This window comes from Heterocephalus glaber, unplaced genomic scaffold (assembly GCF_053883595.1).
Source record: "Heterocephalus glaber isolate CG9 unplaced genomic scaffold, H.glaber_assembly_v1.0 deba00001263, whole genome shotgun sequence".
Taxonomy (NCBI): Eukaryota; Metazoa; Chordata; class Mammalia; order Rodentia; family Bathyergidae; genus Heterocephalus; species Heterocephalus glaber.
The window spans coordinates 486-17,661 of NW_028258230.1; the positions used below are offsets into that span (position 1 = coordinate 486).

Below are 17,176 nucleotides of genomic sequence, written 5' to 3' on the forward strand. Positions count from 1 at the left end.
AGGAGCCCTGGAGTTGTGGTGCAGCAGTCTGCATCTTTGCTGGGCGCCACCTCCATGGGCCAGCTGCAGGTGCTCCGGCCTTCTCGCTGCCTCCTCTGTCTCCTCAAGGACTCGTCTTGAAATTCTACATTACACCAAACCCTCACCACGAACTTACGCTAATACTCACTTTCAAACCCACACTTGAAGACACAGGCATTGCAATTTCAATGCTACCTATCACCCCAACCCAAACCCTAACCCTAGCTAAAACTGGAACACAACACACACCCATCAGAGCCACACTGCAATGGCCAGAAACATGGAAAAAAAAACACTACCCCTTACTTAACACTGAGGCTAACTCTAACAATACTACTCACACTCCAATAACCAAGTACTTGATCCACGTGAGATCCCGAATCCTAAACCGAATTCTGACACAAACCGTAATGCCCAGAAGTCATGTTCAGGTGCCGCTATTTCAGCACTATCCATGACACTTACCAAAAGAAGAACCCTTTCTCTAAACATCACAGACACACTCCAAACCTCAGGAACATATCTTCGAACCCTAAACCGGAACCTAGGCCTAAACATAACCCTAAGGAGCAGGACCAAATTCCAACACCGAGGTGCTTGAATTCTACATTTTCCCCAATCCTCACCATGTACTTACACATTAATGACTTGCTACCCCACACTTGAAGACACAGGCATTTCAATTTCAAGCTATCTATCACCCCGACCCTACCCCTAAACCCTAGCTGGAATGGTAGCCCTAACACTAACCCTCACAGACACACTGAAATGTTCAGGGACAGGTAACAGAACACTATCTTTTACCTAACAATGATCCTAACTCCAACAATCCTACTCACATTCCAATGACCGGTCCTTGATCCACGTGCCATCACCAACCCGAAACCGAACTGCTGTGACACAAACCCTACTGCCCAGAAATCATTTTCGGGTACCTCTAACCCTAAACACCAGAGACACACTCCAAACGTCAGGAACATGAATTGGAGCCTAGGATGGAGGCGGCGAGCTTCCTTGCCGATGCTGGGACCAGTGAGGCTTCACTGCCCTAGGAGCCTGGGGTGGAGACTAGGAGCTTCACTCGCTTGCTGGGACCTGCTCACCTTCTTGGCCCTAGGAGCCTGGGATGTAGTGGGGGAGATTCCTTCCTGTTCCTTGGACAAGCTGGGCTTCACTGCCCTAGGAGCCTGGAATGGAGGCTGGGGAGCTTCCCTCCCGGTGCTAGGACCTGCTTACTTTCTTGGACCTAGGAGCTTGGGACGGCATCGCAGGAGCTTCCCTTCTGGGGCTGGGACCGGCTCACCTTCTTGGCCCTAGGAGCCTGGGTTGGCAGTGGGGTAGCTTCCTTCCGGGTGCTGGGGCCAGCTGAGTTTCACTGCCCTAGGAGCCTGGATATAGAGGTGGGGAGCTTTCTACCGGGTGCTGGGACGCGGCTCACTTTCTTGGCCCTAGGAGCCTGGGATGGCAGTTGGGGAGCTTCCTTCCTGGTGGTGGGACTGGGTGAGCTTCACTACCCCAGCAGCCTGGCATGGAGGCTAGGCAGCTTCCTTCTGGGTGCGGGAAACGGCTGAGCTTCACTGCCCTAGGAGTCTGGGATGCAGGCGGGGAGCTTCCTTTCTCATGCTGGGACCAGCTGGGCTTCACTGTCCTAGGATCCTGGGATGGAGGAGAGGAGCTTCCCTTCTGGTGCTGGGACCAGCTCACCTTCTTGACCCTAGGAGCCAGGGATGGCAGCCGCGGAACTTCCTTCCAGGTGCTACGACCAGCTGTGCTTCACTGCCCTAGGAGCCTAGGATGGAGGTGGGGAGCTTCCTTCCCGATGCTGGGACCAGCTGAGCTTCACTGCCCTAGGAGCCTGGGATGGAGGCTGGGGAGCTTCCCTCCAGGTGCTGAGACCATCTCACATTCTTGGGCCTAGGAGCTTGGGATGGTAGCAGGGAAGCTTCATTCCGGGTGCTTGCACTGGCTGAGCTTCACTGCCCTAGGAGCCTGGGATGGAGGCTGGGGGCTTCCGCTGGGGGCTGGGACCTGCTCACCTTTTTAATCAACTAGACCATAAAAAATCAACAAAAAAAGTCAAAGAGTTGAATCAAACCTTCGAACAAATAGACTTAATAGATGTCTACAGGGTATTCCTTCCAAAACCAACAAAATGCACATTCTTCTCAGCAGCACATGGGACTTTCTCCAAAACAGCCCACATACTAACCCATAAAGCATGCAGAAATAAATGCAAAAGAATCAAAATTACCCCATCTATATTATTAGATCATAATGAAACTAGAAAGCAATGGCAAAAGACAACAGAAATTATGCACACATATGGAAACTGAATAATGATCTTGAGTGATCAAAGGGTCACAGATGAAATTAATGAAGAAGTAGTTACTATAATCAAACAATAATGATAGTATGACATATTGGAACCTATGGAACATAATGAAAGCAGTCTGAAGAGGGAAGTGTATAGAGGTGAATTTCCACATCAGGAAAACAGAGGGAACTCAAATAAATAAGCTAATGATGCTCCCCAAGGTCTGAGAAAAGCAATCCAAACCCAAAGGTAGGAAATTATAAATATCAGAGCAGAAATTAATGAAATTGTGACTAAAAAAATACAAAGAATCCATGAATCAAAGAGTTGGTTCTTTGAAGGATAAAACAAAATATACAAACCCTTAGCCAACCTTATAAAAGAAAAGGAAAAAAAGACTCAAATCCATGCAATTAGGAATGATAAGGTTGAAATCACAACAAATCCCGCAGAAATCCAGAGGATCATCAGTACCTACTTCGAGAACCTGTACTCTAATAAGATGGAAAATTGAGAAAAAATGGACATAATCCTAGATTTGTATGAATTGCGAAGATGATATAAAAATTTTAAACAATCCAATATCAGCCAATGAAATTGAAGATATAATTTAAAATCTACCAACAGTGCTCACTTCGGCAGCACATATACTAAAATCTACCCACAAAGAAAAGTCTAGGTCCTGAAAGATTCACTGCTGAATTCTTCAAGAAATGTAGAGAAGACCTAATGCTGCTACTTCCGAAACTCTTTAATGAAATTGAGAAGGAAGCAATGCTTCCAATTCATTCCTGGAAGCAAGCATTTCCTTAACTCCAAAACCAGAGAAGGATTCAACCAAAAAAAAAGACAACTACCGGCCAATCTCCCTAAGGAACGTAGACACAAAAATCCTTAATAAGATACAGGCAAACAGAATGCTGCAAATCATCAAGAAAATTATACAACATGACCAAGCAGGATTCATCTCAAAGATGCAGGGATGGTTCAACATGCACAACTCAATAACTGTAATACCCCATATAAAACACAGCCAAGAAAAACCAATAGATGCAGAAAAAGCATTTGACAAAGTCCAACACCCTACAGAAAACTGGAATAGATAGTCTTTATCTCAATCTGATAAAAGCCATCTATGACAAACCAACAGCCAACATCATACTAAATGGACAAAAACGGAAAACTTTCACTCTAAAATCAGGAACAAGACAAGGATGTCCACTGTCACCACTCTTTTTTCTTTTCTTTTCTTTTCTTTTGTTTTTTGTGGTACTGGTGATCAAACTTGGGTCCTTGTGCCTGCAAGGCAGGCAGCAGAACCACTGAGCTAAATCCCCGGCATGTCACCACTCTTATTCAATATAGTTCTGGAAACATTAGCCAGAGCAATTAGACAAGGGAAATAAAAGGAATAAAGAAAGGAAAGGAAGAACTTAAACTGTCATTGTTTGCAGATGACATGATACTCTACATAGAAGACCCCAAAAATGCCACCAAAAGACTTCTAGATTTAATAACCAAATACAGTAACATAGCTGGATAGAAGGTCAACACTTAAAAATCAATAGCATTCCTTACACAAATAACAAACTCACTGAGAGAGAAATTGTGGAAATCACACCTTTCACAATACATCCAAAAAAGTGAAATACGTAAGAATCAATCTAACAAAGGAAGTGAAAGACCTTTATATTGAAAACTACAGCACTCTGAAAAAGGAGATCAAAGAGGATATCAGAAAATGGAAAGATATCCCTTGTTCTTGGGTAGGAAGAACCAATATAGTGAAAACAGCCATACTTCCACAACTGTCATACAGATATAATGCAATCCCAATCAAAATACCAATATCTGGCCAGGGATTTAGCTCAGTGGCACAGCACCTGCCTTGCAAGCACAAGGTCCTGCATTCGATCCCCTGTACCAAAAGTAAAATAAAATACCAATAGCATATTTCAAAGAATTAGAGGAACAATCCTAAAATTTGCTTGGAACCGGAAGATACCTAGAGTAGCAAAAGTATTTCTGGGCAATTAAGGCAAGGCAGGGGCATCACAATCCCTGACTTGAAATTGTACTACAAAGCTACTGTGATAAAAACAGCACGGTACTGGCCAAAAAAAGCAGGCTAAAGGATCAATGGAACAGATTAGACGATCCAGAAACAACTCCAAACACACTCAGCCACCCTGTCTTTGACAAAGGAGTCATACACTTTCACTGGAAGAATGATAACCTCTTTAATAAATGGTGCAGAAAAACTGCCTTTCCACATGCCAAAGATTAAAACTAGACCTGTATCTTTCACCATCGCTAAACTAAAATCTAATTGGATCAAACACCTTAATATTAAAATAGAAACACTAAATCTACTGGAAGACAGAGTAGGTAGAACTCTTGAAGACATTGGTGTAGGCAAAGACTTTATGAACAAAACCCTGATTGCACAGGAAATACGACAAAGAATCAACAACCCAGATCTCATATTATTAAAAAGTTTTTGCATAGCAAAAGAAACCACCAACAGCATGAAGAGACAACTCACACTGTGATAAAAAATTTTGCCAGCTGTTCCTCAAAGGACTAATATCTAGAATATATAAAGAACTTAAAAAAATCAGACCCCCTAAATTTAAAGACCCAATCCAAAAAAGACCATCTAAAATGAATAGACACTTCTCAGATGAACAAGTAGAAATGGTAAATAAATATATGGAAACATGCTCAACATCACTGTTCATTCAAGAGATGCAAATTAAAACAACACTGAGATTCCATCTCACTCCAGAAAAAATGGCTGTTATCAAGAAATCAACCAATAACAAATGCTGGTGGAGCTGTGGGGAAAAGGAACCCTTATCCACTGTTGGTGGGAGTGCAGACTGGTACAACCACTATGGAAATCAGTGTGGAGATTCCTCAAAAAATAAAACTAGAGGTTCCATTTAACCACCTAGCCCCCTTCTTGGTATCTTCCTTAAAGAATTAAAAGCATCATACCACAGTGATATAGGCACACATGTTTATAGCAGAACAGTTCGTAATAGCTAAATCTTGGGAACAGCCCACATGCCCATCAACTGATAAGTGGATAAAAAAAGATGTGGGGTTTTTTTTATACAATGGGATGATACTGTGCAATAAAGAAGGATGAGCTTGAGACATTTCTAGATAAAAGGATGTATCTTGAAACCATACTCAAGTGAAATCCATCAGACACACATGTTTAAACATTCCATTCTTTCTCTGGCATGAGAAACCAAAACTGTAAATAAATCTGTAATAGATATAGGGAAATGGGAAGAAAGTGTTCAAGTGAGAAGAGGAACAAGGGACCGGGAAGAGAAAAGGAAAAAAAGGAACAAGAAAAAAAGAATAGAAAGAAAGAATGGAAACAAAAGCTTTTGTAAATAAGGAGGGGAAGGGCCAGGGATTTAGTTCAGTGTTTCCCCTGCCTGCCTCACAACTGCAAGGACCAGAGTTTGATCCCTGGTACCACAAAAAAAAAAAAAAAAAAAAAAAAAAAAAAAAGAGGGGAAGAGGGGAGGAAGGGAGGGGAAAGGAATGGGAAAAAAAGAAGAAAGCTATATCATGTACAGGTACAAATTCCCTATGTTGAATGTCATCATTACACATATGTAAAATGTACCAATCAAAATTTTTTTTTTGGTACCGGGGATCAAACTCAGGACCTTGAGCTTTCGAGGCAGGCGGCAGAACCACTGAGCTAAATGCCTGGCCCAATAAAAAATTTTTAAAAAGAAAAACAAATCACAAACACAGCAAATGACCAATACAGAAACAAAGGAACTATAAATCAGCAAATAAATAAATAAATAAATAACACAATTAAGAGAATAACCATAATAAACCCACACATATCCATAATTAACTGGAATGTAAATTTATTAAATCCTTCAATTCTAAGACACACAAAGGCTGAGTGCAAAACAAAACAAAACAAAAAAAACTGCTGCTACCTTCAAGATACAAAAGCTTTAAGGGGCCTGGGATTTAGCACAGTGGTTTCATTGCCTGCTGCACAAGCACAAGGACCCGAGTTTGATCCCTGGTATCAAAAAAAAAAAAAAAAAAAAAAGATTGCAAACGCTTTAAGGACACTCAGAGATGGGAAGTCAATGGATGGAAGTAGCTATTTTATGCAAATAGAAACCAAAAAACAGCACACCTAGGTATACAGTAAGTCCCCAAATTACAAACATTCAAGTTGCAAACTTTTGCAGGTGTATTGTATAAGACTCACTTTGTCAGACTTAGGAATGAATCTGATTTACAAACATTCTCTGAGAATGAACTTGTTTGTAAGTCAGCAACTTCATCTACTTCTATCCGGCAAAAGGAACTTTAAAGTTTTTTCTGCTCTGAGTCAAATTCATTGGATAATGGTAAATGAGTCAATTTATTAAGAGAACATAAAAAATGCAAATACATATATACACTCAAGATTGGAACACCTAAATACATGAAAAAATATTAATAGATCTGAAGAGAGACATAAACAGCAATACAAAAACATTAACTTTTAATCGCCTACTTTTTTTTTTGGTACCGGGAATCAAACTCAGGTCCCTGTGCTTGCGCAGCAGGTGACAAAACCACTAAGCTAAATCCCTGGCCCTAATCCCCTACTTTTAACAACAGATAGATCATCCTGATAGTAATCAATAAAGACTTGAATTTATACTGCAAAAGATATGTCCAGAACATGCCATTGAAAAGTACAAGAGGAAAAGTGCACACAAAACACTCTTCTGGATGGAGGACATATTAGGTCACAAAACAATTCTTAGTAAATTTGAGAAGACTGAAATCACTGTAAGAATATTTTCTGACTACAGTGGTATTACCCAAGAAATCAGCTGTAGGAGAAAAACTAAAATGTGCACGAATATGTAGATATTAAACACCATTTCCTAAGCCGAAAATGGGTCAAAGAAAGAAATCCGAAAGATATTAAAAAAAACAACTGTTACAGCAAAGTGCGACAGCTCAGCCTCACATCCAAGTTTTATAGCTCTGTGTTACAACCAATGTTAGCTATCTGAACGTCTCTGGTGGCGAAGAAGTCAAGCAGTGCTCAGAAAGATGGAGGGATTTTTTATTATGCTAGAGGACTCAGAGGAGTTCATACTCTGAAGGCTAAAGCCCTGAATGGTAATGCAAGCAACCTTACATAGAGATCTCTGGGGTAGGGGGTGGGCCCACCTACTGGGTGAACATGCTCATTGAGGCAGATGGGCAGAGTTAACAGAACATTCTTGAAACCTTAGGTATAAGCATCCTGAAGTACAAACAGTTACACTGCTTGAACAGAACATCCTATGGAAAAACATTGGGGGGGGGGGCAACAGACAAAGGCCTGCCCTGTTGTGCATTATTTCTTTATCACAACAACTTAGGACAAACAAAAATGGAAACACAACAAACCAAGACTAATGGAATACTACAATGTACTACTAAGAAAAGGAAGTTTATATCAGTAAAAGCTTACCATAAGAAACAAGACCTCAAACCACCTAAATTTACATCTCAAAAAAATAGGAAGAGAACAACAAACTAAGCCCAAAGTTAGTAGGAGGAAGGAAATAAAGAATCAGAGAAGAAAATAAATGACAGAATAGAAAAACAGGAAAGATCAACAAAGCTGAGTTATTTTTTAAAAGATGAAACTGACAAAACATTAGCTGGGCTCACTAGGAATAAAACAGTTTTTGAATCTCATCAGAAAAGAAAGGTCACATTACAACTGATACCACAAAAATACCTAGGATCATAACCCTAAGTTCAACCACCTCACGGACGAGTTGTTCGTGACCACCCCACGCACCACCTGTAACACAAGAAACATTTTCTGGAACTGTACTCCTGCATCGGAAATTGCTGGACTTGACCCCCCCACCCAGCAAATCCATAAAAGCTTACTATTCTCTTAGTTCTGTGAGCACCCAGTCCCCCCCTTTTCATAGTCAATTCTAGATCCCTTCCGTTGAAGCCCCAATCAAGAGTCTGGCTGCCCTGTGTGTCTGTGAAGACTCTGTCTTTTTTCAGTGACTTCCAGGTCTTAAGATCCAGTCCTGGAATGTTACCTTCTAATACCTGCTACATGACACTCTTCCTCCCTCTGTCTGGGTTTGTCAGCTTTGCTACTCCCCTTCCAACGTGAACGCCATCAGGGTCAGAATAGAGATGGCCCTGACCAGAGGAACTGACTTCCCAGTGTGGAACTGGGGAGCAAACATGCAGGCAGATGCAGTCGGTGGGTGGAATTTGGAAAACATACATGCATTGTGCACAGAGCTCGTGCTCGGGGCTCAGGAGATGACTGAGGCTGTGACAGAAAGGGACAAGCAGGGCATAGGGGAGGACTGGGATCTGAAAAACCCGTGGCTGCCCTGTGTACCAAAGGGGGGTGAGTGTGGAAGAGCATGAATGCAGGAGGCCGGTGCGAACTGAAGTGTTGGGCTGAAGAGACCCAGAGCAGAAGGGCCCGGGGGTGTGTGGGGGGGGAACGGGAGAGCGTAACTGGAAGGAGCACATCCAGGAAGAAGCAGGAGCCATGCAGAGGACAGGGATCCCACAGGCATGAGGGTGGGAGTGCAGGCGGCGGCACTGGGGCACAGAGACCCATGCACACCCACCTCAGTGACCTGGCTCACAGAATCCATGGGGAGGTTTTTGGGAAACTGCGGCAGGTGGGAGCAAGGCCAAAGTGGTGGCCACAGACTGCTGTTCAGCCCACCTTCCACAAAGAATACGGGGATGCTTCACTGGTGGAGGCAAAGCTCTGAACAGACAACTGGAAAAAAAAAGGTAGGATTTGTTGACCTACAGTAGCTGGTCATGAAAAGGGAGTTGATGCAGCGTGGGAAAGGGCAAAGAGTGCTGTGAGCACACAGGGATCAGACTGTTGCTGCACAGCCAAGGGAAGGAGATCACAAAGCCTGATGTTATGAACCCTCTCCTGGGAAGAACTGTGGTTCTGCTGACAGTCGCCTCACCGAATGTGGGAACTGAAACCGGACAACTGAGAAAATGACCTGATTCCTCTAGGAATGTCACAGGACTCCCTCCACCCTCGCACATGAACACAGAAACAGGCGCTTCACACATCACAATCAGGAAGGAAACAAGCTCTATGCACGGGTGAGGTTCCCCAACATTCCGACTAGAGCACCTTTCATCAGAAGCGTGCAAGCTAACACCTGTGGCGGCCCGTGTAGGAAACAGTGTGGTACTTTCTCAACAAGAAGGAAAGACGTTTCACTTACTAGTAATGCCTAGGTAGATAAGCCAAAGAACTGAAAATGGATAATCAAGCAAAAAATGTGTGTCCTCTGTATCTGCCAAGGATGTGCCAAGACGAAACAGTCCCAGGGGCCAGGGATTTAGCTCAGTGGTGCCACCGCCTGCCTCCCAAGCACAATGTCCCCAGCAGTTCCATCCCCGGTACAAAAAACAAACAAACAAACGGCAAAGAAACGGTCCCAGAATGAGTTGAAGATACCAAAAACTGCATTTAAATAGACAGTGACTATTTCTCCCAGGCAGGGTAAGTGGTGAAAGGGAAAATGGTCTGAGGACTGCAGTATCTCTTTGAAAAGCCAATGGCTTTCTTGACACAACACTATCAATCACCTAACCGTTCCGAACCGGATGCCAAACAGTAACACAAACCTCAACATCCACAATTTCAACAATGACACTATATATATCCGACCCTGGTTTTCTGGTGCATTGGGTAACCTCTGCCCAGCCGGCCCTCCCCTTTCCCCCAGTCGATGGTGATGCTTCTCCTCACTTCTGTAGACCTCCTTACCTGCTGGGCCCCGTTAGTTCTGCCGGTCAAGCTGCAGGAAGGCCTTGGGCATGGTCAGCTGGGCATCCTGGGTGGACGTGCGGAGTCCTAGGCAGCAGCCTCGTGTCACGGAGTGTGGCAGCCGGATGTCCCAGGTAGGAGCCTCTGGTGCTAAGTGTCTGGCATCCCAGAAGGTGGTGGTCTGGAGTGGTGAGGGCAGTGGGTGAGTCCTCGGGCCCCAAACCACCGAGGACAAAGGCAGGGCTGCAACCTGATGCTCTGGAGGTTTAGCAGGAGGAAAAGATTACACTTCATTATGGTTTGCACACTACAGAAACACACACAGCCTCCACCCAACACCGGTCCCAAGGGAAAGAAGGTTGGGCGGGCAGAACAGATCTTAGGAGATGGAGAGGCAGCGGGCGGGGTGGGGAGGAAGAGGAGGGAGAAGAGGGGACAGGAAGAGAGGAAGGGAGGGGTAGGGGAGAAGAGACCTGTAGAAGGATGTGGGGGGTGGGGGGGCAGTGGGGAGGAGGGGAGGGGCCAGGCTGGGTCACGGGAGAGAGGGGAAGGCCCCACCGGACCAAGGGAGTTCGAGAGTGGGGCAGCGGCGGGGTCATTGGGGCGGAGAGGAGGCCGAACATGGCCCGTCCTCAGGCCTCAGGCCCCAGAGAACCATCTCTCAGGGCCCGAGCCCGAAGGCCGCTCCTTACCTTCGTCACAGCTGGAACATGGACTGAGGCACGCACGGGGTGGGAAGCGTACACTACGTGACTGCTTGCGCATGTGTGCAGATGTGGCGCGGGGGGGGGGGCAATTTGGCGGAAGGGGCGGGGCCTAGCCGGGCCAGGTGGAACTTCGCCACACCTCCAGCCCAGGGCCCCTCTGCAGATGCAGCCCTTCCACTCCTAAAACCCAGTTCAGTTCAGCTCCCCTCTGTCCCAGTGCCTCAGCCCTGCACTCCTCCACAGTGACTAACCCCCCATCCATGTCTGGTAACTGGACCTTGGGCCGATCAAGGCCAGACTCCAACTGACAGGCCCGACTCCAACTGACAGGCCCACTGCCTGCAGGCCCCGCCCTCTCTGCCAATGGCGACACCCACTTTCTGGGGCAGGTGCCTGTGCAGTCGTGGGCCTCACACTACCCACAGAGCTGACCAGGAGGAAAGCGTACAGTCCAGTGTTCCAGCTCCTCAGGTAAGGGAGCCTGCGGGCCTCGGGCCTCGGCCCTCCCCTTGGGAGATTGTCCAAGACCCGCATGGAGTCCAGGAGGGGACGGAGGTCGCCTTGCTGGCCCCCCTGGAGAGCCAGCCCATCACCTTCAAGCCTGAGGAGATGGAGAAGTCCAGCAAGCTCCAGCAGGCCGCGCCGCAGCACATCCAACAACAGCTGCTGGCCAAGCAAGTGAAGGCCTTCTCTGCCTCGGCTGCTCTTGCCCCCCGCCACTTCTGCCCTGCAGCCCACCCACCTGCAGCATCTGCCCACTACCTAAACCACCTCCATTACCAGGGTACAGCACGCCATCCTGCAGCACCACCTGGCTGCCACCGCCACCATTGGCATCCACCCCTATGCCCACCCGCAGCCCCACCTGACGCCCATCTCCCTGTCGCACCTCACTCACATCATCCCTGCCCACCCAGCCACCTTCCTTGCCAGTCACCCCATCCACATCATCCCCGCCTCTGCCATCCACCCCAGGCCCTTCACCTTCCATACTGTCCTGCACGCTGCCCTCTGCCCCACCCTGCTCGCTCCTGGGCCTGCAGTGGCAGCTGCCACCGCCCTGCACCTCCACCAGCAGCACCAGCAACACCGCCCCCCCAGTCAAGCCACAGAAATCAGGGCGTGGGAGTCTCCCTAGCTAGGGCAGGCGCCCCGCGGTTCCTCCCTCGGGGTTTGCAGCCAAGAGTGCCAGCCTGTGCACACTGGGCGTGCAGGGTCCAGTGTCTGGGAGCCAAAGAGTCGAGATTTGGCTCACAGGGATGGGCTGGGAGTGAGGCTGGCTTTGGGTTTACTATCAGGGATCCCCTTCCTCCTTTTGCTGTCCTCTCCTGTGTCCCTGGGCCAGGGAGCTCCTGTCAGTGCTGCCTGCACCTCCAGGTAGTCACCTCCACATGGTCCCCTCTTACCTCTATTTTCTATCCCGCGCTCCTCCCCTCTTCTGGTCTCAAGACACTCTCCTTGTCTCTGGCCCCCGAAAGGTCCCACACCATCCACTCCTGCGTTCCCGATGCCCTGCTGCTCCCACCCCGCAGCCTGTGGGTAGTGTCTTCCCTGTCCTCAGTGACACATTGCCCAGGTGAGATGGGAAGGAAATCTGACCTGGAACCAGATGTGACCCAGTCCCGCGCCCAGAAGAGGCCTCCGCGTGGCCCCGGGGGACAGTCCTCCTGCCCAGTCAGTGACCACTGCCTGTGCGCTTCCCAGGGCGGGCGCCTGTGATGGGCATATCTTCTGTTGTGTTGGTGTTCCCTTCTTCATTTATAGAATTTTTTAATGTAAAAATTGCTCTCAACTCTATAAAGGCAAATGCTGCTTTTTGTAGCTCATATAAAAAGGTTCCATATTTGTAGTATACTGCAATAACATTTTCTACATCCAGCTCTTTAAATGATCCTTCTGGTGGCTTTGTGTAAGTATTGTTTGCCCTAGTTGAATTAAGGAACTTTAAGGGTTATAAAATGAAGGCAAAAAAATAAAGTACTTGTTTTCTGCTAGATAGAAAAAAAAAGTACTATGGCTGAATTTGAGTCTAATCTGAATGTATATATATTTTATTGAATATTGTTATCACTTACATTTTGTTTTCTGTTTATATTTTTTTCACTTTTCTACTTTTTCCAGCTTCTTTTTAGCATTCTGAATCTTTCCTCATTCCTTTTATTTTTCTTCTAATGGGTTAAAAGTGAGTACTTTAGTGGTTCATTAGTTACTAATAGTTTAGTAGTTGCCTCTAGAGCTTCAACGTGTATTTGATATAATGTTTAATAAAGTTCCTATCTATGTTCTTCTCCCAAGCAGACTAAAGACTGTATTTTGAGGATCATTATATTTAAATATCCTCTAATTGATCGATTATTAGTGGTCCTAGTGATTGGTTTTTTTAGTTTAGTTTTGTTTTTTGTTTTTGTTTTTTGTTTTGTTTTGTTTTGTAGTACTGGTTTATAAGCTCATAAAAAGGAAAATGAAAATCTTTCTTTTGAAATACTAGTTGGCTCCAAGGCTCTTGGGGTGAGAAAATCTGCTGAGAATGGGTCCAAGTGACAGCATCGTGAAGAACACAATTTTACCTCACCAAGTTAAACCGCCCTGGAGTTCCTAGAAACAGTCTTTTGGCAGGAATGCCTGCAGCCACTCCATTTTTTGGCAGGGATTTCTCCATCATTGTTTACAAAAAATTATCAAGTTCATTGATACCAGTTCATGGCCTTTTTCTGCAAATTCACTATGAGGTTCTGTGTGCTTGCGTTAATATCCTTGATTGGCACGCCTCATGTAACAAACACCTCTGAGATGATTCTCAAACTGCAGTCAGGGTTAATGTGCAAAGACTTCTTGCCCTCTATCTAGGTTTGGCTTTTCTGCTGTCCACATTAAGATAATTTGTCACTCAAGACTGCATGGAGGCTGTCACTCCAGGCAGTCCTGGCTGAAGTGCAGCTAGGCCCTGCACTCATTTGAGACTAGAGAAAAGGAAAACAGAGACGCAGGGGAAATGTGTGGAAACCAAGCTGCTGGGTGAACTGTTTTGGGTGACTCTCATTGGTGTCACATTGTCATGAATATAATTTGGATCAGACTTGCCTTTTATAAGCTGGTACATTTATGCTATTATGTTACTCTGTCTCCTGACTAAAACTTGACCATGAAAGCTACATGATTTTGGTTTGTGCATGTGTGTGCATGTGTGCGCTGCCTTAGAGTGCATGTCACATGATGTGTCCAGATGAAAAAACTCCCCAAGGAATTCCATTCAAATTGCCTGATAAATGAGAGCTCCCATATTACATTGTCAAATTAACCCAGGTGACATTTAGTTCACATGCTTTAGATAAATGTTTGATAGATAAGTTAATTTAAATTCATTACTTAAATAAAAGTAGAAATGTGTTCAGAACTATTAGCATACATTTTTCCTGGATTGCAGGACAATCAAGATTGTATTTATCCACCTCCTGCTTCCCAAGCCCAAGGTCCCAGATTTGATCCACAGTACCAAAAAAAAAAAAAAAAGATTGTATTTATCTCTGTTACATGTTTAGATGCAATGTCCAAGGCTTTGTATGCATCAAGTAGAGCAACTTTTAGGGGTTTGACAAAGAAATAACAAAGAAATGATCACAGTTGTCTGGTGTCTCAATTTTCATGGATTGTAACTGCTAGGAATAAATAAGTAAATATAGGTGGGATAAATTTCTACAAAGGTACGTAATAAAGATAAAACATTGAGAATTTTCTAAATAAATTGGAATACTGAGATATCAGTTAGTGACTATAAATTCAAATACTCTTTGCTTCTTAAAGTCTACAAAAGACAATATACCTGGGCCTTGTAAATGTGCTTTCATAAATTGATGACACTTGGAAAAATAATTTAATTTTGCCTTCTTGGGTTTTCATAAGAAGTGGGATCATTTAAGAGTGAAAATTCTAATTAGCATGTGCAATTCCATGTGCAAAGGGTGCAAAAGGAAATTAAGCTGTGCCTTGCTGAAAAACTATTAAAAGCATAGAATTATATTATGCTACTGTTATGGCTTATATTTAGATGTCTCCCCAAAGCCTCCTGTGGTTTTAGGTGGGGCTTTTTCAGAGGTGATTAAATCTAGAGTGATTGATTCACAGTGCACTGCTAGGTCAGAGGGCACTAGGATTAAGGGTGTGAGTGTTACCTGTCCTAAGTAGTTTGAATAAGACAAAAGGAGAAGACTTCCCTTGTTGTTTTGCGATAGTTTGCCCACCAAGAACTAATTCTCTGCCAAACCACCCTGCCTTGGGGCCAGCGGATTATGGACCGAAACTTCTACAAACTGTGAGCTCAATGAATCTTTCCCCTTTTAACTTTAAGTGTCTGGTATTTTGTCTCAGCAACAGGAGAAAGTAATTAAGACAGTTACTAAGAAAAAGAGTAATTTTGACTAAATGCAGAGATCCTGCACAGATTGTTTTGAAATGTCAAGTTAATGAAGTAAGCAAGGCTGAGAGGAGCCAGCAAGTAGAAAAACAAGGGATATGAAAGGTTATGAGAATGTTTTTAAATGAGAAAGAATTTTGCATAAGGAAATAACATTTCTCCTAAAGAAAAAAGAAGAAAGATAAGGGCAAAACCAAGAGATGTAAGCAAGTTGCAGAGTGAGCAAGTCACAAGAGATTTGTGAAGGGTGAGTCTTTATGGAAGGAAATTTTAATGTGTGGTTAAGTTGGCTATAATTAAGAAAATTACCTAACGGGATTTCTAAGAATCAAAATTTGATGCGGTAATGTAAAATCAGAATGAAATTCTCTGTGCTTAAAACAATATAGTTTTCTTAAAATATTGATCTGCTTTCAGTAAAAACAACAAGACTAGAAAACAGAGTATTATGTTTTATAGAGATAATTTCTTGTGTTTTCTGCAGCCTTTACTAGGATTTTGATTACTTAGGAAAACAGAGTCTTAAAGGAATTCTGGTTTATTTAAGCATCTATTTATTTTAATTCCTAAAATGATCACTTTATAATTCTAGTGAAATCTGATCTATAACTCTAGTTAAATGAACAACTATTAATTTTATAATAATAAATGATATCTGGTATTGATATAAATGACATAAAGATTTTATAAAATTTTTAAAGTTGATGGTCCTGGTAGGGTTCTGTCAGTCAGGTTTATTATCTTAAAATTCTGTATTCAATAAAAATAACTATTTCCTGCTCAATTGTAGAACTCTTGTTAAAATTAGCCTATTGTGGCTGCTCTAATCCTTTTGTCATCCACAGTTTTGCCTCTTTCCTAAAGTATTTGTAATCAGACTCATAGAAAATCCTCTAACAATTACTCTTAAATACAGTTGTCTGATAAAACTACACTCATTCTATAAAAATTGTTTTTCTTTGAGTATCGTTGGCTAGAATTTGTATGACTAGTCAAAAAACATGTTTCTTGGTTCAAAACTACTATACAAGCTGAATTTGTTTTGGTCTTATTTGTTTTGTTTTATATTTCCCTTTTTAAACTTTATAACTATTGCCTTTTAAAATTCTGCAGAAGTGCAACTCCTAACAAAATGGTTTGGTCCAATATTTTATGATGCCTTCACCTACAGAACAGGTTAGATTAAACTGAGTAATGGATCCCAATCATTATGGTTTAGATCTAGGATGTCTCCCAAAGGTCTCATGTGCTAATGTGTGAGGCTTTTGGAAAGTGACTGAGTCATGGGAACCCTATAGCTGGCATGCTATTAGGGGATGGAGCCTGGTGTCACTGGGGGGCGTGACCTGGAAGGGTGTAGCTTCCTTTCACACTCCTTCCTTCTCCCTCTCCTTCCTGGCCACCATGATGTGAGCGGCTTTTCCTCTGTGATGCCCCTCTGCTGTGCCATTCTGTCTTGGAAGCAGCTGACCATGGGCTGTAACTGTGAGCCAAAATAAACCTCTCCTCCATTAAGTTGCAAATGTGTCTCAGTGATGAGAAAGTGACTAAGACAATAGGCAACCTTGGCCTAGGAGCAGCAACTTCTAAATCTCTCTGTTGCTCAAATGTGGCTAAAAGGGTTTGGAGCTGACTTTCACCCATCAAATACTTACCTTCTAATGTGGGACTGGATCAGACCAACAGCCAAGACAGGTCCATCCCAGCAATGAGGACAATATCAGTCAGTGCTTACTAGAGAAACAGATTTAATGCAAGATATACAAATATGCAAAATATATAAGATTGGCTCTTGCAATGGCCACCCACAGAGTCAGTTATGGAAGAGTGCAAAAGGTCTGTGAGCTCACTGGACATCTGAAGGACCCAGTCAAAGGCCTGGAGCT

At 44.0% G+C, this 17,176-nt stretch overlaps 1 long non-coding RNA gene across 1 annotated transcript; it reads left to right on the forward strand.

The window, feature by feature from the left end:
* The first annotated feature begins 1,457 nt into the window (after window positions 1-1,457).
* Window positions 1,458-16,224, forward strand: LOC147828151 (uncharacterized). Its single transcript, XR_015451224.1, has 2 exons — window positions 1,458-1,907; window positions 10,163-16,224. It is a non-coding gene; the product is annotated as an uncharacterized LOC147828151 (long non-coding RNA).
* The last annotated feature ends 952 nt before the right edge of the window (window positions 16,225-17,176 follow it).